This window comes from Corvus brachyrhynchos, unplaced genomic scaffold, assembly GCF_000691975.1.
Source record: "Corvus brachyrhynchos isolate BGI_N302 unplaced genomic scaffold, ASM69197v1 scaffold42, whole genome shotgun sequence".
Classification (NCBI taxonomy): Eukaryota; Metazoa; Chordata; class Aves; order Passeriformes; family Corvidae; genus Corvus; species Corvus brachyrhynchos.
The window spans coordinates 2,452,747-2,464,545 of NW_008237242.1; positions in this window are offsets into that span (position 1 = coordinate 2,452,747).

The window sequence follows — 11,799 nt, forward strand, 5'->3', positions numbered from 1 at the left end:
TATTTACAAAAGACTGAAAACTCTGTGGGTATATTGATCTCCTGAAAATTTGGGTCTAGTTGTGATTGTGAGATATACTGGAAATTTAGTTTTTCACACACAGAACAACTGCCTGACCTAATGAGGGACTTTAGGAGAGGTGTATATTCACAGGGGAACTAGGTGGGTAGGAAGAAAGTTGTGGAGTCTAAAGAGAAGTGATGAAGGATCCAAGCCAGGGATATGATAGTTCATGGGAATTTCATTTGTACTTTCAACTGGTTGTAGACATGACAGTAAGCTAATTCCAGGCTGAAAGCCAGGGGATGGGCAAGTAAGTCTGCTTGGTGGGTCATGAAATATTCTAAAAACTAATTCAAATTATGTTTGAAATGTTAATTTTCCAAGGGAGGAATAAAAGAGGTTTTTATTTAATAAGCTGGGATAATATTTTGCTTAATCTAAAGCAATTTGTATTTTTACATTTTGTTGTATATGCACATAATAAGAAAAATAACAAAAGATCAGAATAACAGGTTTGCTGGGGATATTCCTGATCTCTTTCTGGTTTACTGCTTTTCAAGAGATACTCTGAACTTAAAAATTAGCCTGTCAAAGGAGGAAAACTATCTGAATCAGTTGGTTTTGCAGATGTGTTTATCTGGTAACGCTAACTTCAGTTCTCCCCTAACCTGAATAATAGCATCTCCTGTAGCCTCAAGCAATGAAGCCTGCTACCCTGGTTTTTGAAGGTCAAACTGACGGATTTTGTGCATTGCTTTAATATGGGCCTTTGATATTTCAGGCATTTGGGGAATGATGGTCAGAGGTCCTCCAGCAAACCTTCCACACCTTGAGAAGGGTTAGTGATGCAAAATAATGCTAATGAGATTTATATGCATGCTTTAGGTATCAAAAAACACAGGTACAGTGTACAAAACCGTAAAGGATCAAAGTGTTAGTGTGACAGAGACAGAATTTAAATAACTTCACCCTATTGCAGTTGCAGTAAAGCCCCCAAAACAACGGCATAAATTCATCTGAAACAACACCATAAGTTGGTGCATGTAGCGTATGCAGCCATGCACAGGTTTCCCAACAGCAAAGCCCTGGTGGAACTCTCCTGTGCCAAGGAAGGTAGGTAGGGACTGTGCAGGGATGTGGTGATTGCACAGTGCGGAGGCAGGTAGTCACAGTCTGGCACTATTCATAGCAACATGCAGTCTGCAGATGCCCTTCCGAATGACTTTCCAGACTAGCCATGAAGCAGGAGGAACCATCAGTTTGCTACCTGTTGAAACTACCTTTCCTTGCCTGTGCCAAAGGGGGACTGGGTGCCATCCTTTGAACTCGTGGTTTCTCACTCAGGCCCAGAAAACTAGGAGCCAGACCTTGCAGCTCATTCATTTTGATCAATGCAATCTCATCTGGGATTAAACCTTACACTCCAAATAGGCAAGATCAGACCTACTGATCTGCCTGAGTATCCCTTTAGGCAGTATTTGTGCACACACTTCCAAGAAAGCATGCAGCCAGGTCCTTCCCAGCACTGACTGGAAGCATTTCTAGCTCACTAGGCAGCAAAATGAAGAACCAACACATGGTAAGAAGCACTCTCTGTCCTTGGGCTGGATGCCTAACTTTCTCCTAAACTCTGTCATCAGCAATGATCCAGAAAGAGAAGTGCCAAAATATTGGGTTTACTGAGTCTTGTGATTGGAGCAAAAACCATGTATTACCAACCTTCAAAATCAAATTAATAAAACACCCTTCATGCTCAAGATCCTGAGTGGATGGGAATGTCTCAAAATCAGTTCTGGTTGCAGGTACTATTGCTCCTAAGAGAAGCTGAAGGGCAGAAATATTCCTGAACTTGGGTTTTAATTGGCAGCTGTCAGAGGTCAGTGCCTATGGACCACCTTTCCAAGGTATCCAAGACAAGTGGCACTCTGCATAGCCTTCCTTACAAATATTATCTACTCTCAGTCTTGCAGTGCTTATTCTGAGCATCGTAAGGAAGTGGTCTCCAAACATCTTGTTACCAGTTTCTGCAGTCCTGATCCCAAGATCACTTGTTGCCCTGATAGTTACCCAGCTTTACAATGGACCTACTGCAAACGGTTTGATGTGACCTGCCCCAGGCACAAAAATTTCTTGTAAATTCTAAAACTTGTTCCCAGGAATCTCTGGGGCAATCTGTTGTTACCTTCCCACAAGGGATTCTGTAGAAGAAGCAATTATAGCCAGATTTTGGGGAGCACAGATTCACTGGAAAACGAAACTTTTGCATAAGGCCACTGCAGGATGTCTGAAGAAAGAGACATTGAGACACCCCAGGCTTCTCAAGGTGAAGAAGCATTCAGAAAATATTTTCCTATATAGATGAGACTAGAGCACAGAGGAGAACTCAATGGAGTTGCAATACAGCATTCATTTCTGCAGTTCCATGCAGAAAAGCCCTCACAGGCCCTGAAAGCTATTTTGCCATGTTGCCAAATAGCCCTTTTGCCAGTAAAGTTAAACAGTTTGAATTAAGCACAGTGCGGGCTTTGCCGTCCTTCCCATTTGTTGGACTGGCTTCTTTTTCAGTTGTCTTTTAAGTTTGTAAACTGGGTTGTATTGTAGGGTTACACAGACAAAGAATCCCCTTCTCTTTAATGCAAGGCCTCTTCTGCTACAATAACATTCTCACCCTTGGAGAGTCTGCCAACAGATAAGTAAGGATGACACCATTGTGTGATTCATGGGTGAACCTTCCACAATCACCTTATAAAGCAAGAGGATTAAGGACAGGAATCCTGTGACTCCATCCAATTCAGGTATGCACTCCCAATAGCCTCGTTTGCCATGTTGCTAGGTGGTCTACCTACATGCCACATGCATCCCACACTGCTGTCAGGAGTTTAAAGAAATTATCAACAATTAAATGTTACTGATGGCCGGAGCCAGGCACAGTGTCAATATCTATTATGCCCTCCTGACATACTTCTGCCAATGTACATGCACGTCTGCAAGTGTGCATGCCATTATAGGGCGTGGGCTAGTGTTAAAGATGGTGTCAAGATGGAAGAAAAATACTAAGAAAATGGAAACAAACAAAAAACCAAAAAAGCTCTGAGTCACCAACTAAAACCTGCATGCAGAGTTTTCCCTTATTCTGAGCTCTTAAGTAAAAAGAGAGCATTTACTTCCAAAAAAATATTAAAACCTGGCCAAAATTATTCATAATACTCTTTTCCTAATTATTGCTGTACTATCAACAAGGTTTTTCTTTTTAATAAAGGATAGCATCCAAGTATTTACAACTCATTTAAGCTCAATATGGGAGATGCATAATAAATAGTCCAGTACAATGTACAATTTGATTTTAATGTTAAAAGGGGAAGAGAAGCATCATTAAGTACAAAATAACAACCCAAACACCCCACCCAACCATCCAGAGCATGTCCTTATGCTTAACCCTTTCTTTTGGCTCTCTCTCAACAGCTTACGGGGTTTGAGGATACCATGCTCGGGCACCTGGCTGTTCCCACACACTGCAGGAACCTTGCCTACACAAATACCTCTCCATCCAGGATATCACTGTGGGAGTCAGATGGAGTAAGCTGCTTTGGCACCAAACGTGTGGGCATCACAGTTTCACACTGGATCTAACCCAAAATTCCCAGATGCAGTAAAAGAGCTCAGCACATTTAAAGCCGGAAGAGTTGAGCTGATTAGCACTACCTATAGAACTGGTCCTAATAGTACAATACATCATTTAGAGGTTTTGGATGACAAACAAATTCTTTCCACTGAATTCAATTGATCTCGAATCTCTAATTCTGTGAAAAGAACATTTCCGGGTGTATTTACAGCAAGTCTTTTCTTCTCTATTATTTAACACTACCATTAAAATCCAAACAATTACTGTGATTTTTATATTTTATGCAGTGATAAGTATAGTCCACACTTGCCAAATTAATTCTCACTCTACTGTAATGTCTCTCTGGAGTCGTGGTTGGCATGGGGGTCTCATTGTCACCTTCTCTACACTGCCAAAACCAAAAAACAATCAAGGTATTCTCACTTTTCCAACATGGTGAAGCAATTTAGCAACACATAAAAAAAAAGGATCCGGGTAGAAATAATCAGAAAAATAAAACACCCTGTAGATTGATGTCTCCCATCGTGAGAGGTCCAATTTTTCCTCTGTCAGTGCAAAATGATCACACTACCTCTAGTCATGTGCTTGGCCTCCTGTGTGTGTTTCTTTAAGAGCTGAAAACCATTTTTTCTGGTGAAACATTTGTCTTCCAGGTGGGGAAGTCCCCAGACTTGTGTTGATGACTCTCCTCTCTGACCACTGGCTTTCTGGGACACCAGGGACTCAGACTTCTCTGTGGTTTTCATTTTATTCCTCTTTGAGACTTACATCATAGGAATAGGTCACGAATGACCTTTAGAGACATGTGGTATGCCTAGCAATATCTGTTACTCTAGATAAGGAGTGACTGCCATCCATTTCATCGGTTGTAATTATAATGCTCAAGAGTTTTGCCTTAGGGCTAGGTGTGCTGGGTTGAAAATACTTGACTGTCATACCTGAAGAAAACTGGCAGAGCACTCCATAAGCTCATTCACTGTTTTTCTCTTTCTTTGCAGGAAAATTAGCCAGTCTATAAGCTTCTGCTTGTGTAAACAGATATGTGTTGTATCAAAGAAAGTTCAAGTGAGTATCTTTAAAGTCAAGTTCAAACTATACTCCACTTTATAGCACAGGGCTTCCCAGAGCTGATTTAGCTGTGTGGTGAGTGAATGGTGGAGAAGAGAGAAGGGAAAATATCAAAAGAGTTCAGGATAAAGAGAAAGATGAGAAATCTGAACTACTTGGGGTTAACAATGTCAGTAAAACATGTAGATTTAGATCACTGAGTCACAGTGATTTTTCTTTCCTTGTGCTACTGTATACCCTCCATGTACCACTGAAGTACTTCCCTTCTCTCTGTGATTCCAGCTGATCTAGACAAGGAGACCAGAGCCACACAGCTCCTATGTCAGAGCAGAGAGTGCATCACTCAGGGACATGATTGCGCAGTGTAAAGGAGCAAATTGGTGCAGTCTGTGGATTTATGTCCTCAACTGTAGCACCCAGTCTCTCTCATCACACGTGCTTCATTGTATATTTGAAGTAGGAAAGCGCAAGGCTTGGATGCCAGGATATGCTGACCAGCTTAAGCTCACACAGTTCAGGCTACAAGAGCTCTCAATATGATATTTGCTGTTTCTGTAAATGAACTTTTCCATCTTCCTTGCTTTCTGCTAAGACAGGAAACAGTAACACAGATCTAAAGGCAGCACATTTCATATAAAACAGAAGTTCTTGTTAAAGCTCTCTATTCTGCACTGCATTGCATCAAGCAGCCTGGAAACACTGGCCAGAATAATTGTCAGTGCTGTAACAAGAAGATGTGTAATGACATGTAAATATTTCTGCATGTTAGAAATTATGTCATAACAAAATTGACTTGGCTTTTACACAAAGTTCTGCATCCAAGATGAATCACTTTGGTGCGTAATCTAGTAACGTTCTCTTTTTTTGTAATTGTGTTATACAAATGCTTTTACAAGGCACATATAATCCAGGAACACTGTGAGGACTGAATTTCCGGGACACCTTAGTATGTTGTTCTTCACTAAGAACATGTGCGGGTGAAAAAAACACCCTGTATTCCAGTGAAGGCTTCTTTGCACTCAAATTAGCAATGAGATAATTAGCAAAAGTTAACATCAACATGATTTTAACAATAAAGACTATGTAGAACCCAGGAGGGGCAGAGCCCTTTGAACAGAATTGGAAAGCGAGTCTGCATTGTGCAAGGGTGTGCAAAGCGAGAGCCTGAGCTAGCACGTACCCAAACTGGTCTGTCTGCATGGCAGAGCAGAGTGCTAGGTTACCCACTTGTGTCTTGGAAGCAGGAGAGCAGCAGCAGTGCGATACCGCACCCAAGTAATGAGCTTGGCATCCCTGTGCTGACACGGCCACCCTCCTCCAGATTCCAGGGCCCCGTCGGCCCAGGCATGCATGCAATGTGCTGTGCTACACTGCAGGGATAGGCTCGGAGTTACATGGATCTTTGGATCAAGTGCAAAATGAACGCTTCAAGAGAGTGAAGAAAAGCAACCCTCAAGTACAGGAAGAACAAGATGAAGAAGATTAGAGATTACTTTGAACAAGGAAGGCCAGTGATAGAAACCTAATAAAAATCTGGGGAGATAAGCTAGTAAAAGATGGGGCCAGTGCAAAACATATGCACAGTAATAGCCATGCAGCTAAGTAATATGTGGCCTTGTGCTGATTCACTGCGTCCAGATGACCTTCATACCCAGGGATATATTAAATTAAATCCATAGCCCAGCATATTTTGAGATATTACATTTGAGCTCAACCAGTATGAGAAACCTGGGCTTTATTCCCTTCTCTGTAGCTCATTCTGAAAGAAATATTTGCAATGCTACCTCTAAATCAGTTTTCAAAATGTCTCATGAAAGATATAAATGTCTAAAAACATTTCAGAAGTTAAGGGATCTTGGAACTCCTAATTCTTTCTGGTGTTATGCTAAACATCGTGTTTTCATGAAACGTAAGATCTCTCATATAAACCTTCTGTAAAATACTGTGGCAGAAGATAATCTTGCTGGTTGGTGTGGTTTTACAAGCTGGTTAAAACCATATTTAGATTATGGAGCATATATTATGCAAATGAATGACAATGCACCCAATGAATGCTTTGTCAAAAAGGTCTTGGTAGTCACTGCTAACATGCAACGACTTCTGGAATAAAACAATCAGGAGCACAAGTTGGTAAACCCATAGCAAAGGAGAAGGAAAAGTCCTCTCAGCATCGGTGCTGGAAATCAAATAGCAATTTGCTCTGTATAAAGCAGTTAACAACGTTAGTTAAGGCAGAAACTTTATAACTTAATAGCTACAGTCTTTGAAGTATTTATCCTATTTTAAAATCAGCTCCTTCCATAGCATCACAAACTGTGAATACACCTCAAAAGTTCAATTTTTGTTTGGTTGTGTATAGAAATAAACATCCCTGTGGATTTAACAATATCTGGAGAAGTTACAAGGTCGTCTCCTTCTGCCAGCCACTTAGAGGAATCAGGAACATCTAGGATCTCAGCACACCTCAGATTCCCTGTCACCAGCTCAGCAAATGAAGTGCCAGCAGAGAACTGATGAATCCACATGTCAAAGGTTACGTTTTTCCTGACTGAGGAAAGGCTGCTTTCATTAAACTCCCTGAACCACCCTTCCTACCAATGTCTTATGCTAAATAAATATTTTTAAAAGGGAAGAATAGAATTGAAAGGTCATTTTTCTGCTTGCATTGCCTCATATTTGTCACTTCTTATGCTACTTCCTCTTCACATCTATTTATAACTTCCTTGTATGAGCTGTCACACCACAAATTTATATGACCCAGTTAACATGTATACAATTGCTTCAAAGACTGCACTAGTAACCATCGTGGATTTCTAGGTCATAAATTTAGATCCTATTTCTGCCTTTGCCCTACTTAGGAAAATGACCACACTGCTTCCAGAAGATTGCATAAAACACACCAATGACTGTAACCTGGCATTTCCATAACCTATACTGTTTAAAGGAAGTTTCTGATTTCTGCCTTACTTCCCTAAATGTAGCTTCTCTGCCTTCTCACTTAAAATGCATGACCTAAGGAGCATGTTGAGGGGAAGACAGAAGCAACCAAAGGTAGCTGCAACCAAAGCAGAGGATGTCTTTTTACATGCTCTGGCCAAAGTAAATGATTGTTAGATCAGGCAAGTCCACACCTCTACAGTCAGGGAGAAATTTCAGCAGAACAAAGTCTTCTGTTGACCAATTCCAGAGGTTCTTAGAAGGTTTCCGTCATCAGTCTCAATGCCACCTTCTCAAGTTTCCTCTCAGAGATGCTGTAGAAAACTTCACTTGATGTGTATACATATTGTCAAAATGTGTGCTGATGGCTGTGCTCACGACAGTGTGTTACAGTGCTGAGCCTAGCAAAGCAAAGGAGTGGCCATGTCCAAGCTACTCCCAGAACACAGAAAGGACACAATGGACAGTTGTGTTAAGGTGACAGGACTTAAGTCATGATGTTATTACCTGTATCACCCAATTAAAACTAACTTTACTGCATCTTCCACAGGGAGGTAGAAGCTCCACACAGCTGAGATGGTTCTTACTGAACTCATAACACTGTTTCCATTACAGAATCATTGAAAATGCACAGGACAGCCCCAAGACTCACACCATGTGCCTGAGAACATGTTCCAAATGTTTCCTCAGCTCTGGCAGGTTTGGTGTCGTGTCCACTTCCCTGGGGAAGGTGTTCTACTGCACGACCATCCTTTGGCTGGAGAACCTAATCAAGAAGCTTGACCAAGCACCCCAACACAGTGACAAGAAATTTGAGACTTTAAGAACTGTTCCTGTATGGCAAGATTCAGCACAGCTAAAAGCAGATGTTGGCCAGCAATGTTTAGGTGAGCTACCCCAAGATAAATAGAAACTCACAGCAAGCGCTCCAGGAAACAGGGTGTGGGCAGTGTCTACTTCTATTTTGGTGGTTCTCGCTGTGTCACAAGTTGCCATGTGGGGCTATGATTCAGTTTATGTAGAAGGCCCTGTGTGTCCCTGGCAGAACAGATAGCTTAGAAGGTAGACTGGACAGCACTGTCATTCAGATAATCACACATCATCCTGTATTGCAGCGAGCTGCACTGGACATGTAGTGCTGCACAGTTGCATTGTCTTTCATCCAGAACACATTCTCTCCATCACTAACAGAGGTTGTGAGCTATTTGTTTGCACTGATGAGAATCACTGTATCGCCAGGTGGTATTTATTAATCTTATTTGAATTTGCTGTCATTGCTTCTACAGAGGCACCTTCTGTCTCTAAATTGAGTTTAGGGAAACCATAAAGACCTTGAAATTACAATTTTATGCACAAGTACTTCAAAAACAAGCAATTTCATGACTTCATGAAATAGGAGAATTTAATTCTAAATATAGTAATACAACTAAAACAGCAATCTGTATTTGACAGCATGACTGGTGACTGACTTGCTTCTATATGCCTATGAAGAACTCCTTTCATTTGTGGAAGCAAATATCAGCATTATGCTTGAAGCATTCTGGAGTCTGATTAAAGTTTTTTGCCAAGGTATGTGCCCCTAACTCATTACAATTTTGTTACACTACAGATACAAACATACCCATGCTCTTACCCAAGCACACAGAAGGAGACATGGCATCTCCTCAAAGTGGGCCCACACTTTAAGTGCTGTCCTCAACCTGGGACTTGCACAGCAGGGCATGCAGCAGCCTCTCCTCCAAAGGAAGGAACAGATTAAGAGAACTCCCAGAACACTGAACATGACATTTTCCTTCACCAAGAAAAGTCATGTTCAAACTACATGTTTCTCATAATGAGTCCACATGATCCTGGTTGTTACCAGCAGAGCAGATTTTCAATCACAGGAATTTCCAACCTCTGAAAATACAATACTTTTTATTTTATACCCAGCATTTATCCAGGTATTACATCACCATTAGCAGACTTGAGCTTTTAGTGGCCATCCTATCACATTTTCTGATTTTTGAAAACATTTGTGTTTCTGTTTGAGACCTGAAATGAACTCCAGTCATACCACTGTGCATGCAATACATGGGGACTGCAAGTGTTTTCAAGAAAGTTTCCCAGGCCATTTTTTTTCTTTTATGTCTATGAATTGTCACAGACCTGCCCTTCACCATCATTTTTTCTTGTCCAAATTGCTTGTGTTATAGATTTTAGTCTTACTCTTAGCTTTTCCCTGACATTCAAAAACTGTCTTGCCTGTCTTTGTTGTTAACTGTGTCTATCGTGACCTGCCTTGCCTATGCCTGCCACAAACAAAAGCACCCTCAGGACAAAAATTATGATGTGGGTATTCCTCTGAATATTCTTTCATAAGTCTCATTATTATGGGGTATTTGAAAGCCCAATGTGTTACAACATGGATTTTTATTTACTGTGCCCAGCAAAGTTGAATTTAGATATGCATTTTCTAGACACTGTTCCAGTTCACTCCATTCCTATTCCCAGCACTTGAGTCTTTGCAAAATCAGTGTAGCAGCAGAACTGCAAAAAACTTCAAAACGAAAATATCTCAAGGAAGGTTTTAAGGCAATTTAAGTTAAAAACATATATTTTCAAACTTCACAGAATCAGGACAAACTCTAAAAAGGTTTATTTTTCCAGAATATCCAGATAATGTTTAAATAATATTTTCTCTATCAAATGTCCTGGCCTACTTTTACCTTCCATCTAATCCCGATCAATACAGAGTGAAGAGTCATCAGATTTTGCTCACAGAGAATCAGGGTACTTGAATCAAATTGAGGTCTGGAGGGAATGACTCATAACTGTGCTGAATAAAGCACATCACCTATTTGTGTAAATATAAATATGCAATATCAACATAAAAATATATAGTAAGATACAATCCACAGAGTGTTTACAGTCAAAACAGACAGAAGTTCCTTCAGGCACCAGCCTCACACTTCGTGAACCCTTGCTTTCATATGGCATTGTGTTTTGGAAAGTGTTAAGGTAAATAACTTGAGATCAAATAACCCTCTCTGGTGAATCAAAACAAGCGACTGGGACAGCATGACCCTTGGTTTAATCAAGGAATTTTAGAATCTATAAATGTAATCACCAGGCCTGATTCTGATCTCAGATATATTAATGTTGAAACCACATATTATAAATTCAGGACTAAAAGAATGATAACAGCTGTGGTCAATCTTGTTCTGTTTAAGAAAATGCATCAACAGGTATTTCAATAGGTTTGCATGAAGTACCTATATTTGATAATGATAAAATTCCAAGCATAAGGACAGCATAAACCAAGTAGATTTTAATGATAAATCTGTACCTCATGGACTTATTTAGAAGTCTACTGGTTTAAAAACAAACCAGTGGGAGGCACTAAGTCAGAATAACAATTTAATAGGGAAATTTAAAAAAAAAAAAAAAAGGCAGAAAACACTGGTTCAAACTGACAGAGTCAGGATACAACCTGACACCCTGTTAGTCAGGGTGGCGGTAGAAGTCCAATAAAATGGGGGCTGCAGTCCTCCTGAAGTGATGGATGTGGTTCTGTCGAAGCAGTGATCCCATAGAAAGGGCCTGCTCTTCCTCGGAAGGTCGGGTGGTGGCTTTGTAGCTCCTGTCCTCTGGGAATCCAGTGGAAAGGCTGTCTGCAGTGTTTGGAATCTCAGATTATATCCAGGATGGAATGCTTGCTTCCTCCCTCTGGGTGGAGCATCTCAAAATGGGGTGATGAGTCATGAGGCCAAGTGTTGATAAGGCTCATTAACAGAAGATGGTCCGGAGGGATTTATCTCTGAGTCATGTGGAAGGGCCATTAACAGAGAGATAGTCTGGAGGGAGGAGGCAAGGAAACACTGCCCCTCCTGGTTTCAACAGCTCATGAGGATGGTAACCCAGGACAAGAAGTTTTTTTTACACAAATTATTTCTATAATTTACCTATGCATTGCCTAAGCAGAGCTCCACATCTATTAGCATCTGCCACAGCTTTTATTAATGTGAGCATTTTCTTAATCTATATTACTCATGATTCTGTCAAACCAAACTTGTTGTAAACCAATGTAGCATAATTTAATATACTTCATAGACCCATCAAACAGGATAAAGAAATATTGCTTTGAGAAAGACAAAAGTTAGTATTTTTCAAAGAATTAAATATAAGAC